Below are 17239 nucleotides of genomic sequence, written 5' to 3'. Positions count from 1 at the left end.
TCTTCTAGTTGTCTTTCATCTCCAACTAGTTTTTTCATCTTCTTCTAATTGTCTTTCCTCTTATACTGGTTGTCTTTGATGTTCTACTTATAATATTTCATGTTGTACATGTTGTCTTTCATCTACTACTAGTTGTATTTCATATTCTTATAGTTTTCTTTCATATTGTACTAATTGTGTTTCATCTTCTTCTAGTTGTTTTTCACCTTATAATGGTTGTCTTTTATATTCTATTGGTTATTTTTCATCTTCTTATTGTTGCCTTTCATTTTGTACTTGTTGCCTTTTATGATCTATTTTTTCTAGTTATCTATCATCTTTAATTAGTTATTTTTCATCTTCTCGTAATTGTTTTACATTTTGTAGTGGTTGTCTTTCGTATTGTATTGTGTGTATTTCATGTTGTACTGGTTGTCTTTCATTTTGTAATGGTTATCTTTTATGTTATACTGGTTGTCTTTCATCTTATATTGGTTTGTCTTTCATGTATTACTTGTTGTCCTGCATCAACTATTTGTTGTATTTCATCTTCTTCTAGTTGTCTTTCATTTTGTATTAGTTGTGTTTCATCTTATACTGGTTGTATTTGATCTTCTTGTAATTGTATTTCATCTTGTACTGGTTGTCTTTCATGTTTTATTGTTGGCTTTCATGTTATACTAGTTGTATTTCATCTTATTTTAGCTGTCTTTCATATTCTACAAACTAGTTGTTTAGTTGTCTTTTCTCTTGTACTAGTTGTTTTTGATGTTCTACTTGTTGACTTTCATGTTGTACTTGTTGTCTTTCAGCTACTTCTAGTTTTCTTTCATATTGTCTAGTTTTCTTTCATATTGTACTAATTGTGTTTCATCTTATATTGGATGTCTTTCATGTTTTACAGGTAGTATTTCATCTTCTTCGAGTTGTCTTTCATCTTGTACGGGTTGTATTTCCTGTTTTATTGTTGTCTTTCATGTTCTATTAGTTGTGTTTCATCTACTACTATGTTTTTTTTATCATCTTCTAGTTGACTTCTATTTTCTATTAGTTGTTTTGAATCTCCTTCTTGTTTTCTTTCATCTTCTTCAAGTTGTTTGTAATATTCTACTGGTTATCTTTTAAATATTACTAGTTGTATTTCATCTTCTCTTAGTTGTCTTTTATTTTCTACTACTTTTTCATCTTCTTATAGTTGTTATTCATCTCGTACTGGCTGTCTTTCATATTCTATTGGTTGTATTTCATATTTTTCTAGTTGTATTTCATCTTGTTATGGTTGTCTTCCTCTTCTACTAGTTATTTTTCATCTTCTTCGAATTGTCTTTCCTCTTGTACTGGTTGTGTTTGATGTTCTACTTGTTATCTTTCATGTTGTACTTTGTGTCTTTCATGTTCTGCTGTTTGTCTTTCATTTTGTACTACTTATCTTTCATGTTATACTCGGTGTCTTTCATCTTGTACTGGTTGTCTTTCATGTTCTACGATTTTCTTTCATCTTGTACTGGTTGTCTTTTCTATTTTGTTTTGCTGGCTGTATTTCATCTTGTACTGGTTGTCTTTCATGTAGATGTATTTCATCTTCTTCTAGTTGTCTTTCATTTTCTTCAAATTGTCTTTCATTTTGTACTGGTTGTCTTTGATGTTCTATTTGTTATCTTTCATATTGTACTTGTTGTTTTTCATCTACTACTAATTGTATTTCATCTTCTTATAGTTTTCTTTCATATTGTACTTACTGTGTTTCATCTTGTACTGGTTATTTTTCATATTTTATTATTGTCTTTCATGTTCTACTAGTTGTATTTCATTATTTTTTGGTTGTATTTCATCTTCTACTAGTTGTTTTTCATTTTCTTTAAGTTGTTTTTCCTCTTATACTGGTTGTCTTCGATGTTCTACTTGTTGTCTTTCATGTTATATTTATTGTCTTTCATCTATTACTAGTTGTATTTCATCTTCATCTAGTTTTCTTTCATATTGTACTAATTGTGTTTCATCTTTTATAGTTGTCTTTCATCTTGTGCTGGTTGTCCTTTATGTTCTACTGATTGTTTTTCATTTTCTTCTTGTTGTCTTTCATCTTGTACTTGTTGTCTTTCTTGTTATACTAGTTGTATTTCATATTCTTCTAATTGTCTATCATCTTCTACTAGTTATTTTTCATCTTCTCGTAGTTGTTTTTCATCTTGTAGTGTTTGTCTTTCATGTTGTACTAATTGTTTTTTTTTTATTTTGTACTAATTGTATTTCATGTTCCACCAGTTGTCTTTCATCTTGTACTGGTTATCTTGCATCAACTTATAGTTGTATTTCATTTTCTTTTAGTGTTCTTTCATCTTGTACTAGTTGTGTTTCATCTTATACTAGTTTGTCTTCCATGTTCTAGTGGTTGTATTTCATCTTGTACTAGTTGTTTTTCATCTTGTATTGGTTGTCTGAGTTAGATTGTACTATAATCTACTTGTATGTTTGACTGAATTTACAAAACATATATTTATTGAATTTAACAATTTTCTTCTTAAGTTGAGATATGTGCAGGTTCATAAGAGTTAGAATTGCAACAAGACTATTGAGGGTCTTTACTTTGTCTTTGAGATAATTGACTGCACCATTGTTCTAATAAAGGCTAAAGCTTTAAAATTAATATCTACTCTTCACAAGCTTTTCGAAAAGAGAAGCAGCTTGGGTATGATGCCCATTGGACTCAAATTGAGTTCAATGAGCAAATCCACCGTAGATTTCATTTGATCAGCATCAAGAAAATTAACGGAGCTTTGTAAATGAATTTGATTTATTCTTGAATTGAAAACCTGATAATTGTACAAACCAATAGATCTGTCAAACTTTCCTCTCCCCTTTCCCTTCCCTTCTTATATCACTCATTCTCTCGTTCGCATTACCTGCTCCTCTCGCTCGCACATCCCTCCGCAGCTCTCTCTTTCGCTCAAACAACTCCCATCGCATCTCTCTCTCCCGTACAACTCATGTCGCATCTCTCTCTCGCCAAGGCCAATATCACTTGAAAAGGTACTGCCCCGTGACTAAAGAATTGATTTCTTTCTTATGCTAAGGCAATAGCTTGAATAGTTGCTTTAATAATTTGCTTCTTATGCTATGAAATTAGTAGAAATTGATATGCTAAGGTAATAGTTTGAATAGCTTGAGTATCTAGATCAAATTCGACAACAATAAAGCCTCGCTCGGCTTCAGTAACCCAAGATAAGAGCCCTCCCCTCTATTGTGAAAATAATCATCACTTATTGATAAAATTTACAAAAAATACTAAATGACAATCAATTATGTGGCTTTTATCTATAATAGCTATTACATATTATGATAGTACCTTGTACATATCCTCCAAAAATATCAGTTTTGCTCAAGGTTCTAAATAGCGTGCTATAGCGTCACTATAGCATTTTTAGATCATAAAAGCTATGACGCTATCAGCACTATAGCGTGCTATTTGGGCATAGCGCTGTTTTTTTAATCATTATGCTATGACGCGATAAACGCTATTTAACCTTTGGTTTTGCTAAAGTAACAATGTTCAATATAACTGTTATTACATTAAAATGGATTACTTTACTTATTTGTCAATTTTCAGAATCTGAAGAATAAACATCATCATTTATTGATACATGTACCATGGAGTTGGATAAACAACCACCACAACACCTACAAGTCGATCAACCGATGATCTCTTATCAAGGTCAGTATCAATTAATATTGAATTAATTCATGACCTATTTTTTTGTTAGAGGTATTGCTTAGATTTAATTAACATAGCACTAATAATGTTTTTCTTGTTAGAAACTACGTCAAACAATATTGAAGATGATACTTATGATGACAATCAATTGCCAAAATCTCTGATACCTACAATTGGAATAGAATTTGCATCAGTAGAAGAGACATATCATTTTTATAATGATTATGCTTTACAAGTCGAATTTAGTGTGCGAAAAAATCTCGATAGGAAGAACAAGTCAAATGTTGTTGAAATGTTTTACTTGTAATAGAGAAGACAAATCTAGAGAAAGATCACCAACCAAAGCTTCGCCAAAATTTAAACAGCCGGAGATAAGAATTGAATGTAATGCACACATGAAAATCAATATTTGTAGTAAGGGAGCTTACAAGGTAATTTTTTTGATTTAGACCACAATCATGCCACCTCAACCCCAACCAAAGCGAAAATGTTGAAGTTCCATAAAAGCATAAGCAAGGCACAAAAGACATTGGGATACTTGACTGATGCTGCTGGTATTAAAACCAAAAGAAACATATGATCTTTTAGCCAAAAAAGTTGGAGGGCGCCATAATCTTACTTTCATTCCAGATGACTACATAAACTACTTGAGAACAAAAAGGGAGCATGATATCACCTTAGGAGATGCTGGGGCAATATTGCAATATCTTCAAGATCGTCAAAAAGAAGATCCATCTTTCTATTATGCGATTCAACTTGATAGCGATGATAAAATTACTAACATCTTTAGGGTTGATGGAAGATCATTGTTGGACTACATATATTTTGGTGATGTCATTTGTTTTGATAATACTTATAAAAAAAATGAGTATGGAAGAGCTTTTGCTATTTTTGTGGGTGTTAACTACCACATAGACAAAGTGTCATATTAGGTGTCACTTTGCTCTATGATGAGTCTGCTCCTTCATTTGAGTGGTTGTTTTGTGCTTTTTTGAAAGAAAATGGGGGAAAAGCACCTAAGGTGATGTTATAAATTACATATATATAATTTAGTTATGTTTACGTGATGACTTTATATATTACTTTTAGCTAATTAGTTTGGCAAAATCATTTTAGGTAATTTTGACTGATCAAGACTTTGCTATGAGTAAAGCAATAAAGAATGTTCAGCCTGACACTACTCATCATTTGTGTGTTTGGCACATGTACCAAAATGTTGCTAAGCACTTGAGTAGCGTATTCAGTGGCTCTAAATCTTTCAAGCTTGATTTCAGCTATTGTGTGTATGATTGCGAAGATGAGGCATGATTTTTGCGTACATAGAAAGATATGCTTAGAAAATATGATTTGTCCACTAACATCTGGTTGGCTAATATATTCAAAATTCAAGAAAAGTGGGCACTTGTGTATGGTTGGCAAGTCTTTTGTGCTGATATGATGTCAACTCAAAGAAGTGAGAGCATAAATAGCGTTATCAAGACATATTTTGGATCCCAAATAAAGACAACTGGACTTTTTTAATCATTGGGAGAGACTTTTAGAAAGTCGACGCCATGCGGAGTTAGTGGCAAATTCTAGAGCAAGTCAAGCCAATCCAAAAGTTTTATTTTCGAAAATGCTCAAACAAGCTTCAGTTTTTTACACTCCAACCGTCTATAAAGTGTTTGAAGATGAATATGGGCGCTTTCTTAATTGCTTAATAAAATACAATGGCCAAAGAGAGAATGTACATGAGTACATTGTGACAATTAGATATCGGGAGCGTATTGTACATCATGACCTTTCAACTGATAACTTGACTTGCACTTGTCTCAAGTTTGAGTTCATGGGGATCCAATGTTGCCATGTCATAAAGGCTTTGGATTTTATGAACATCAAACAGCTTTTTGAAAAGATGGCATAAGAATGCAAATGCCGGTACAAGAATATCTCTTCCAAACACTGCAATCGAATATGAAGTTTCCATGACAGAGCGTTATAGTTTTTTGGTGAGAACATATAATGATATTTTTTCTATAGCAACACAGAGTAAAAACATATCGATATATCTTGGAATGGTGAGATATGTGTCTAAGGTGGAGGAGCTCGTTCTATGGCAAAGTGGCTAAATCGATGACAATCGAATGACACCAAGAAATGAGGCATCTAGGGTTAATTTAGAAGCAACATCAGCAAAGATATCCGGTATAAGAAAAAAAGACATGGAGTGAGGACGTCACCGGTATCTAAGCTCTATTGAAACAAACAAGAAAAAAAGAACAATAGGTAAGTGATTATATTAATTCACAATTATCTTAATATGTTGTAATAAGGCTACTATTAAATTTTTATACATCACTTTATAGATAAATCCACTAATTTATCAAATTCGAGGTTTACGGATATGTTGCCGAATGCAAACCTTGGTGGACATGGTCTCATATATTCACAAACCTCAGAACTAACGGTATGCAAAATTTGTCAAATTCACAATTTTATGAAATATTAATATTAATATAAACCTAATTACATGGTTTAAATTATTATGCTGGAAACACATTCTTATGGATATGCTACTGGACTTCTTAATACAATACATGCTATTAGTACTACTAACACCAGTCTTGTAGATTGCCAAGTCAATAATTTGGCTGGTATGATGGATAAGTTAAAATTTATTTTTCACACAACTAAATTCATTGGAACTATTCTTAATTATTTTATTATTTACTTTGCAGGTCTAAAGCAATAAAGTAGCTAAACTATTTATGTTGTATTTTTATTTAGTTTTTTGGTTAGTGGCTATATATAATTTTTGGTGATATTTTGTTTGAATGTTGACAATTCAGTGATATATGCTAATATGTGACAATTAAGTGATATTATGCTAGTATGTGGCAATTTAGTTATATATTCAGTGAAAATTCAGAATTCTCTTTAGATGCTCCTTATAGGAATAATATGTCATAACTCTACAAACTTTGAATTTTGTTGAAAGATGAAAGTTTGATGTTTGATTTATATTTTTCTTTAGTTATTACTTGTACGAAGATTTGAATTTAAGCTAAAATATTTTTATGAATCTGTAAATGTGCAGTTGAAGATGAAAACATGGTGATACCACTAGTTCGGTGATCATGAAGCATATGCATTTGTAACATTGTTAATGTTAGGGTAATAGAAAATGTAAAAATAAATTATAGGTTTAAAATTTAAAATTTTTCTGATGCTTTAGAATATTTTATACTGAGTTATTGATTCAAGCATCAAAAATTAATTTATTGACTTAAATTGAAATAGTCATATGGAGAGTTTAATAAAGTTTCAAATTTAATTTTTAAAAACTCCCGAATCATGTAAAACTGGAACTTATAAAGTTTGAAGGTTTATGTTTTCATCTAAATATGGTATCCATTCATCAATTAAAGCCTATAGTTTTTATATGATATTTTATTTATATGTATATATGGAAACATGACTGCAGGCTTTAGGCCTTGTAAAAATTGAAGCAGCTCAATTTAATAAGATAAATCTTATTAGTTTATTAGATCCATTCCTATCTTCTCTGAGATGTTTTACCTTTTTTTACTTCTATCGCTTTTACTTTCTCTCTCCAAAACCCTCGTTTCCCTTTTCTGATTACTTCGCTTCACATATCGCTAGAGTAGGTTTTCTCTTTGATTTTGTTTTTGCAAATTGAAGTTGATGGTGTGTGCTACTTCCTTCTCTTCTACTATTGGTGGTTTATAGCACAACAATTTCTTTGCTCGGTATTGGTTCTCTGACTTTATATTCAGCTGATTAAAATCTTGGGAAACATTATTTATTTCAAGTGATAATCATGAACTTATAAAGTTGAGGTCATTTTCTTATAAAGTTCCTTATTACAATTAATTGAAGTTCTAGAAATCCTTTTAAGTCACTATTTAGAAACCTTGAGTAATTTTCTTTATGGTACCAACTGGTACTGAACTTGGTTTAGGTGCAGGTACTGTTTAAACTATAGTATGGTACCAATACCTTACTATGTTGTTCTTATCTCAAATAAAGATTTGAAAGTTATAGTTTGTAAAATTTACATCCCGTGACACTGGTACCATTCCGCACCAGTGTCTATACTAAGTTATATTATATTATATTTCAAGGTTTAAGGGTTGAACTTGCAAAATTCCCTAAATTAGTGAATTGACCATGTCAGGTACTAAAATGCATATTAGAGTAATATTGATAGATGGCTAGCTGTGACAAGGAAATTTTATGAATGAAATAATTAAAATAGGTACTAAAAATAATTGGAACAGTAGGATTCAGGGAAGATTGTATTTTATAAGAAAATGTGAATTTGAAAAATTTATGTAAAGCCAAATAAATTGGAAATATGAAAATGAGAAATACTGGACATGGAAAAATATGCAAATATGAATGTGATTCATATATTGGGCTATCGGATTTTATTAATGAAACTTATTTTATAAGATTTACTTGGTTCGTATGATTTTATTTTATTAACTAACCTATGCTATATTAACATAGGCATAGACCCTATCGAGCACGACTTAGCGGGATTGTCGAAAGTTCTGAATCTAATAATAGCTGATCCTCTATGCACCATACGTGATCAGGTGCGGGGGTTCACGGGATCTGTCTTGATTTTTATTTCTAAGAACTAAATAACTATGCATATTAGCCTGTTGAATTTCTGATTTCTAGCATCATTGCATCATTTGCATGAGGTAAGGTAATAACATAATTGAATTGTTATAACTGTGATAATTTATCATTTTGGTATTGTTTTATTGATTGTCTGCCCTCTCGTTTCTGATAATTGAATGAGACCACAATATTGAATTGATTTACTTTATTGTTTACTGCAAAGTCTAGAGTCGACGCTAGATTTTGATTCAGGATCCATATGCACATACGGTAAATGACCTCAACTGAACCCAATACTGGTTGGGTAGAGGATAACGTAAATTGTGATTGCAAGAATAGTAAAACTATGGTATATCAAATGTTTTATTTGTCACTTTTCGATAAGGGTGACAATCTATTGCATAAGATTGGAATATATTATTGTTAATCTAACTCACTTAATTGATATGTATGTTTGACTATAAACTAGAAAATATAGAACTGTTAAGCCAAAGATGATAGATATCTGATATCTCTCATTCATAACCTGACTTGGTAAATTTTATTGTTTAGGTCCAAATATTCTACATAATACTATCTTTGATTATCTTTGAATGTGATATTGGTTGAATCTCATTATTGAGCATTTGCATTCATTATTAATGAATTATTAACGTGATATTGAAATATTGTGATTATTTAATTCTGGTACTGGATTTCTTACAAATCTAGTAGCCCTAAATAAATTATGCACTGAGAAACGATTGACAAGTTTCTCACCCCTCCTCCCCCTCGTGAATTTTTATTTCAGGAAAGCAAGAATAAGGATTCGAGTGCATCATGTGAGCAGTAAGTCGTGTAGGTATAAAACTTGTCACACCCCGAGACAACCCGCCACGTATTTACACGTAAGGCGTGTGCACATCACATACATTATCAATAATAAATACTCATGCAATATTTGAAAGTCAAATAAGTCTTCTAACATCACAATTGATTGAGTACATAACACACATTCAACATGAGATCAAGACTAACATGGTAAACAAACTGATAATTGTCATGTTAATCAATGTATCCACTTTAAAGAGAGAACTAAAGTTTAATTAAAAAGAAAATTGAGCCATCTACTCGTTGACCTCCGAATCTGCATCCCTCCTATTCGTGCTCCATGTCGGCTTCATCATTTCCTGGAACCCACATAAAAGTGGAACGGGTGAGAGATCAAACAGTCTCTCAGTACGGTATTTAGTTCCAGTCCCAGAATTTGTCAAATTTACTTATTAACACAAACATGATATTAAAATTATATCCTCACATGCAATCTTGCTAATGCATATATAAAATACACACACACACACACACACACACACACACACACACACAAGCACACATACACTTCTTTAGTTATCTTTCATGTTTTTAACTGCCTCACCAGGGGGACTCAAACCCCACCAGATCTTGGCTGTGCCACTAAACGGGGACTCGAACCACCGCTAGATCTTCTTTGCCTCACCAAGGGGACTCGAACCACCCCAGATATCGGCGTCTCACTAGGGGGACTCGAACCACCACTAGTTCAACTGTCTCACTCAACGGGGACTCGAACCACCGCAAGATATTGACCCGTGACAGAAAGTCCAAACAACGTCACGTTAACGAGGGGTCCAGTCGAATACTAGACCCAATGTATACATTCCAACATGCGTTCAACGCATATTGGCCCCTTTCCTTTAACTTATCCATTACATTCCATATTCGTTTCATTAATCACGCTCAAGTCATACTCAACACAACACATCCTATAAGTCCGTTGATCAATCGAATAATCCTATCCTAGTATTCTCTAAACAAGCCAAAGGGATCGTTCGATTCAACATGAATAATTCCATAAGTAAATAAATGCAAACAAAACGGTAAGTAACAATTTGACAATGTCCAGGAAACCCGTACCTGCTACCGTGATGTAGTTCACTCCCGCTTCTACGTTACTCTTTACTTCAAAACTCAGACCTAGACCATGTGATACGATTTCCAAATTAATATTTACACATATTTTTATTTGTTAGTTAATAGGCCGACTGTTAGAGTAAGCACAATCCGAAATGTAAATCCAGATATAAATAATTTTATCATACTATCACACATGTACTTCAATTTATTTGACCGAATACCTTTCCTAATATTTATATAAGAAATAAATGTTACTGTGGGGCGATATACATAATGACTTTGTTTCTCATAAAGAAAGATATATATATATATATATATATATTATTGATAAGTATTAAAATATAGTTTCTTGTAATAGAAATAGTTTTAGGGTTATCGGTGAAAAATTACTATCTAATAAATAATTGATATAAATAAAAATGGTTCTAGGACTATCGGTGAATAAATCTCTAAGGTTATCGGTGAAAAATTACCATCTAAATAAAATAATAGATGCAAATCAATTGAACTTTTTTATACGGACAAAATATATACGGACAAAATATTTGTTTACTGTACATATATCAAAATGAGTCAATTTCAAATTAGATATAAAAAATATTAATGATAAAAGTAAGTTAGATAGATCGAAATAATATTGCCGATTCTGAAATAAACTGAAAGCAAATAAAATACGAATATATAAGATGTTTGATTTTAACAAATTAATTTATGAAATTTCATAAATTTCTGACAATCAAAACCATCTTAAGTTCTACCGATTAAATGATCGAATAATAAGTATAAGAAGTCCTATCATACTGGTGAATATAAAAGATTGTTAAATCAAACAATTGAACAGAATATTAAATGATCAAAACCGCTTATATGATCTATGAGAATTCTTATCAAACAGAAGATAAATAGTTATTATGCAAATAATTAAACATAGGATCCAATACCTTGTTCTCTCAATTTGGAGTTCCAACAGGAGGATTGATGAACGAAAGAGAATTTCTAATGTATGAGTCTTAACCTTTTTCTTTTTCTGTCAACCTTAAGCGGAGGGATAGAGTACGGGACTAGTTAATTTATAATGGGAGTTGCTCAGAGGAATAGACCCTACTTACGGTTACAAGGGGGTTATTTCAAATTGAAAAGTCGAAAAGTCTCATTGATAGGGTTTCTTAGTGGCGTCTATATGTCAAATTAATTCGTCTAAACTAACTGTCAAGTTAGATATATGTATATGCTAATTTATATGAGTATCAATCATAATATTTTCAAAGGTGCCTAGTTTTGTTTTATTAATTTAAACTATTTAAATAAGAAATGAAAAAAAGATATCTAAATTATTTTAATCCTACCTTTATATATATATATATATAGTATTTTGATTTAAGGTGGTGTTACAAAACTTGTGATAGCTTTTGTTTACTGGTCAAACCATTGTATAGTATTTTGTTGTATAGCCTTTTCAACCAGACCTTGTTGCTTTATAAAACTTGTGAAATGTGTTGCTTTGTAGAAATTGTGAAATATTGTTAAATGTTTTCGTTTGACTGTAGGTTATAAATAGTTTGCATAAATGTTACTGTTATGGTATTTATGATAATATATGTAGGAGTTGTAAATAAATTATTCATAAAATGGTTTGTTTTGAAAATATGGTATTATAAACACATCGCACTAGTTCTATTTAAATAGTAATTTTGGCAAAATGAAATGCTTGTTTGGAATTATATTTCGTAATTGCCTTGTGAGTATATAGGAAACTATGTATTCACGGCGTAACTTCACGATCCCTTGTTTTGGGGTGTGACAGCATTGTTGTAACAGTGGTGATTATTGAGAAACATTGTGGTACCATTGGTACGGTACCAGTTTTGATTAGAGAGAAACAATGTTGCTGAGAGAGAGGGAAAAAGATGTAAATGCACGCATAACATATTAGTTTTAGATAGTGAGTAACATGATAGTGTATATCCTCATTTGTTTTCATTTTTTAGGGTGATGTGATGTATTTATAACATTTCAGTAAATGAAATAGGCAATATGCCTTGTTTGTTATATTTATTTTTGTACTTCGGGGATCTTTTTTTTAATTTATTATCTGCTTCATGTTAAAGCATTTTTTTTCGAAGTTATTAACAATCATTTCTAAAAGCAACAAAAGATATCATAAATCTCAAATTAACTGTTTCTCAATTCTCAAATGGTTATAGGGGCAAAATTGACAAATTCACAAAAGATATCATAAATCTCAAATGGCTTTGAATTCACTCTAACATTGCACAAAGGACATCTAAACAGACCTTTAATGTTATGATATGACACATTCTTAGAGTTATTTCGTAAGATTTGTAGTTTTTTTGTTTTACTTGAAGCAATAATGTTGTTTAAATATTGTAACAAATAGCAATATTATGGTGTGTTTTTTTCTTTTCATTGAGTTCTTAACACAGTACATTGAGTTATGGTGACACCCATCGTTAAAATTCACATCAAAATTTTCTAACTTTTCGACAATCACTCAAATTTATCAAAAAATAGTTTTTGCCAACTTTTAACACAAAAATTTAAACATGAGTTTTATATTTTATGCATTTTCAGACAATGAAGTCCAATTATGCAAGACTCTACTTTATTTTTCATAGCCTCGTAAAACATCTTGACAAATTTGCAATTTCAAGCAATTAAGTTTGAAATCACAAATTCTATTCAAGGTCAAGTAAAAATCAAGGTTATAAATCCTAAAAAGTAAAAAAAAAAACATACAAAAAAATAAAAATAAATAAACATGACTTAAATGCAGATACAATTTTCTTCTATTCCACCCTCTAAGCTTGAATGAAGCATTGTCCTCAATGCTTAAATTCACACAAGAAAAAGTAAATATAATAAAACATGAAAACTTACAAGACAAGGAGCGAGGGGTGAAGCGGGGGTGCCTCACTGATTGGTGGGAGATGGGTTGGGTGCTCTATCTAGGTTGGTGCACAGTCTGTGCAAGTAATGTGCGGTCTGTGTACTTCCCCTGTGTGAACCTCGTGCGCTCCGTGTGTCATCCCAATCTCCAGCTCCTGCAGTAATAGAAAAAGTAAAATAAAAAGATACAAGTTAAAATCTAGAATTTAGCAAAATAAGCAAAATTCAGAAATTTTCGATGCCGTCCTTGGCAATGGCGCCAAAAAGCTTGTTTGTTTGGAAACGTATAGGCTTTTGATACCTAGTTTTACTCAGTTCAATTGCAAGCGTACAACTGAAAGTTGGGTACAGCTGGGTGTCGAATCCACAGGGATGGTATGAGAATTACTAGACTTTTACTTATTCTACATAAATTATAGAAGTCTGTAAAGGGTGGTTTTTGGTATTTAATATTCTAAAAATATTAATAACATTATTTAAAAGCAATAAGAAATTTTAGTTTGATTTTATGTAAATAAAAGGGGATCCTAGGGTTTCTGACTTCTTCTCAGCTTTGCCTCAAGGTGCCTGGTTTGTGCACTCTCATGCAAGGGGCCGTGTGTAATGTACACGAGCCGTGTACTCTCATACACAGTCCGTGTGGCCCTCAAGTTGATACATCAGCTATTGGTTTATGTGTTGTTCCTTTGTGCAGGGTTCTATTGACCATACCTGAGTCCCTAAGCCTCAACTCTTGTTTGTTGGCTTAATTACATAGTACGGAATGCAATTTATGCCCACTTAAGGTTCTAAACCTCAACTCTCGTTTGTTGGCTTGAATAACCTAAGTTACTTGTTGGCTTACTAAAGGTATCCTCGATATCTCGACGCAGGGAAAATTTCACCTCTCAGTTACTACTTGGTTTTACCTCTCGGTTCACAAACCTACCTAATATACTTAATTTGGTTGAGTGAATATCAAGGCTTTAAACTACCATCTAGATGTGGCCATGCATCTAACGATAAACCAATCAAATTCAAACAAGTTCAACTAAGCAATTAAAATACTACACAATCAAGCAAGCACAAATTTCAAGACAACATCTAAACACTACTAGATTGCTCCAAACACCTTCAATTAGAGACATTTAGATATAAATTCCTTATTACCTTGCCATCTGGAGACACTACTAGATTGCTCCAAACACCTTCAACTTGAGTGTTTTATTAGGGTTACAACTACCCTATTATGTTGTCATCCAGAAACATTACTAGAGTGCTACAAAGACTTTCAATTTAAGTGTTGGAATAAGGTTGCAACTACCCCCTTATCTTGCCATATAGAGACATTACTAGACTCATCCAAACACCTTCAATTGGAGTGTTGTATGAGGGTAAACATCCTATTATATAGCCACTTACACTTGGAGAGTTGTATAAGGGTTGTAAATGTCTATTATCTTGCAATTTGGAGACACTACTAGAGTGCTCCAAACACCTTTAATTGTAATTTTGTATTAGGGTTGTAAATGCCCTATTATATTGCAATCTGGAGACACTACTAGAGTGCCCCAAACACCTTTAATTGGAGTGTTGTATTAGGGTTGTAAATGCCCTATTATCTTGCCATATAGAGACACTACTAGAGTGCTCCAAACACCTTCAATTGGAGTGTTGTATTAAAGTTGTAAATACCCTATTATCTTGCTATATAGAGACACTACTAGAGTGCTCCAAACACCATCAATTGAAGTATTGTATTTTGGTTGTAAATGCCCCATTATCTTGCTATATAGAGACACTACTAGAGTGCTCCAAACACCATCAATTGGAGTGTTGTAATGGGTTGTAAATACTCCATTATCTTGCCATATCACTACTAGAGTGCTCCAACCACCTTCAATTGGAATGTTGTATTAGGGTTGTAAATACCATATTATTTTGCCATATAGAGACACAACTAGACCGCACCAAACACCATCAGTTAGATTGTTGTGTTTAGGTTATAAATGCCATATTATCTTGCCATATAGGGACACTACTAGAGTGCTCCAAACAACTTCAATTGGAGTGTTGTATTAGGGTTGTATATACCCTATTATCATGACATCTTGAGATACTACTAGAGTGCTCCAAACAACTTCAATTGGAGTATTGTATTAGGGTTGTAAATACCCTATTATCTTGCCATCTGGAGACACTACTAGAGTGCTCCAAAAAATATTAATTGAGGTGTTGTATTAGGATTGTAAATGCCCTATTATCTTGCCAAATAGAGACACTACTAGAGTGCCCCAAACACTCTCAATTTGAGTGTTGTATTAGGGTTGTAAACGCCATATTATCTTGGAATATCGAGACACTACTATTGTGCTCCAAACACCTTCAATTGGAGTATTGTATTAGGGTTGTCAATGTCCTATTATCTTGCCATCTGGAGACATTACTAGAGTTCCCCAAACACCTTCAATTGGAGTGTTGTATTAGGATTGCAAATGTCCTATTATCCTGCAATTTGGAGACACTAATAGAGTGCTCCAAACACCTTCAATTGGAGTGTTGTATTAGGGTTGTAAATGCTCTATTATTTTGACATCTTGCGACACTACTAGAGTACTCCAAACACCTTCAATTCGAGTGTTGTATTAGGGTTGTAAATATCTTATTATCTTGCATTATAGAGACACGACTAGAGTGCTCCAAACTCATTCAATTGTAGAGTAGTATTAGGGTTATAACTGCCCTAATAACTTGCAATCTGGAGACACTACTAGAGTCCTCCAAACACCTTCAATTGGAGTGTTGTATTAGGGATGTAAATGCCCTATCTTGCCATATAGAAATACGAGTAGAGTGCTCCAAACATCATCAATTGGAGAGAGTTGCATTAGGGTTGTAAATGCCCTATTATCTTGCATTATAGTGACACTACTTGAGTGCTCCAAAAACTTAACTTCGAGTACTGTATTAGGGTTATTAATGCCCTATTATCTTGCCGCCTGGAGACACTACTAAAGTTCACTAAACACCATCAATTGGAGTGTTGTATTAGGACTGTAAATGCCCTATTATCTTGCAATTTGGAGACATTACTAATTTACTCCAAACACCTTCAATTGAAGTGTTGTATTTGGGTAGTAAATGCCTAATTATCTTGACATATAGAGACACCACTAGAATGATCAAAATTCCCTCAATTGGAGTGTTGTATTAAGTTTGTAAATGTCCTATTATCTAGCCATATAGAGACACTACTAGAGTGCCCCAAACACCATCAATTAGAGTATTGTATTTGAGTTGTAAATACCATATTATCTTGCCATATAGGGACACTACTAGGGTGCTCCAAACATCATCAATTGGAGACTTATATTAGGGTTGTATATGCCATATTATCTGCAATTTGGAGACACTACTAGAGTGCTCCAAACACCTTCAATTGGAGTGTTGTATTATGGTCGTAAATGCCATATTATCTTGCCATATAGAGACACTAGTAGTGTGCTCCAACCGTCTTTAATTGGAGTGTTGAATTAACGTTGTAAATGCCCTTTTACCTTGCAATATAGTGACACTACTAGACCGTTCCAAACACTATCATTTCAAGTGTTTTATTTGGGTTGTAAATGCCCTATTATCTTGCCATATAGGGACAATACTACAGTTATCCAAGCACCTTCAATTGGAGTGTTGTATTAGTGCCGCAAATACCCTATTATCTTGCAATCTGGAGACACACAAGGGTGCTCCAAACACCATCAATTGGGGTGTTGTATTAGGGTTTCATACGTGATATTATCTTGCAATTTGGAGACACTACTAGAGTGCTACAAACACTTTCAAATGGAGTGTTTAATTAGGGTTGTAAATGCCCTATTATCTTGCCATATAGAGACACTAGTAGAGTGCTCCAACCGTCTTTAATTGGAGTGTTGAATTAACGTTGTAAATGCCCTTTTACCTTGCAATATAGAGACACTACTAGAACGTTCTAAACACCATCATTTCAAGTGCTGTATTTGGGTTGTAAATGCCCTATTATCTTGCCATATAGGGACAATACTACAGTTATGCAAACACCTTCAATTGGAGTGTTGT

This window comes from Carex rostrata, chromosome 8, assembly GCF_964058835.1.
Source record: "Carex rostrata chromosome 8, lpCarRost1.2, whole genome shotgun sequence".
Taxonomy (NCBI): domain Eukaryota; kingdom Viridiplantae; phylum Streptophyta; class Magnoliopsida; order Poales; family Cyperaceae; genus Carex; species Carex rostrata.
Note: the sequence above shows the minus strand (reverse complement) of the source record.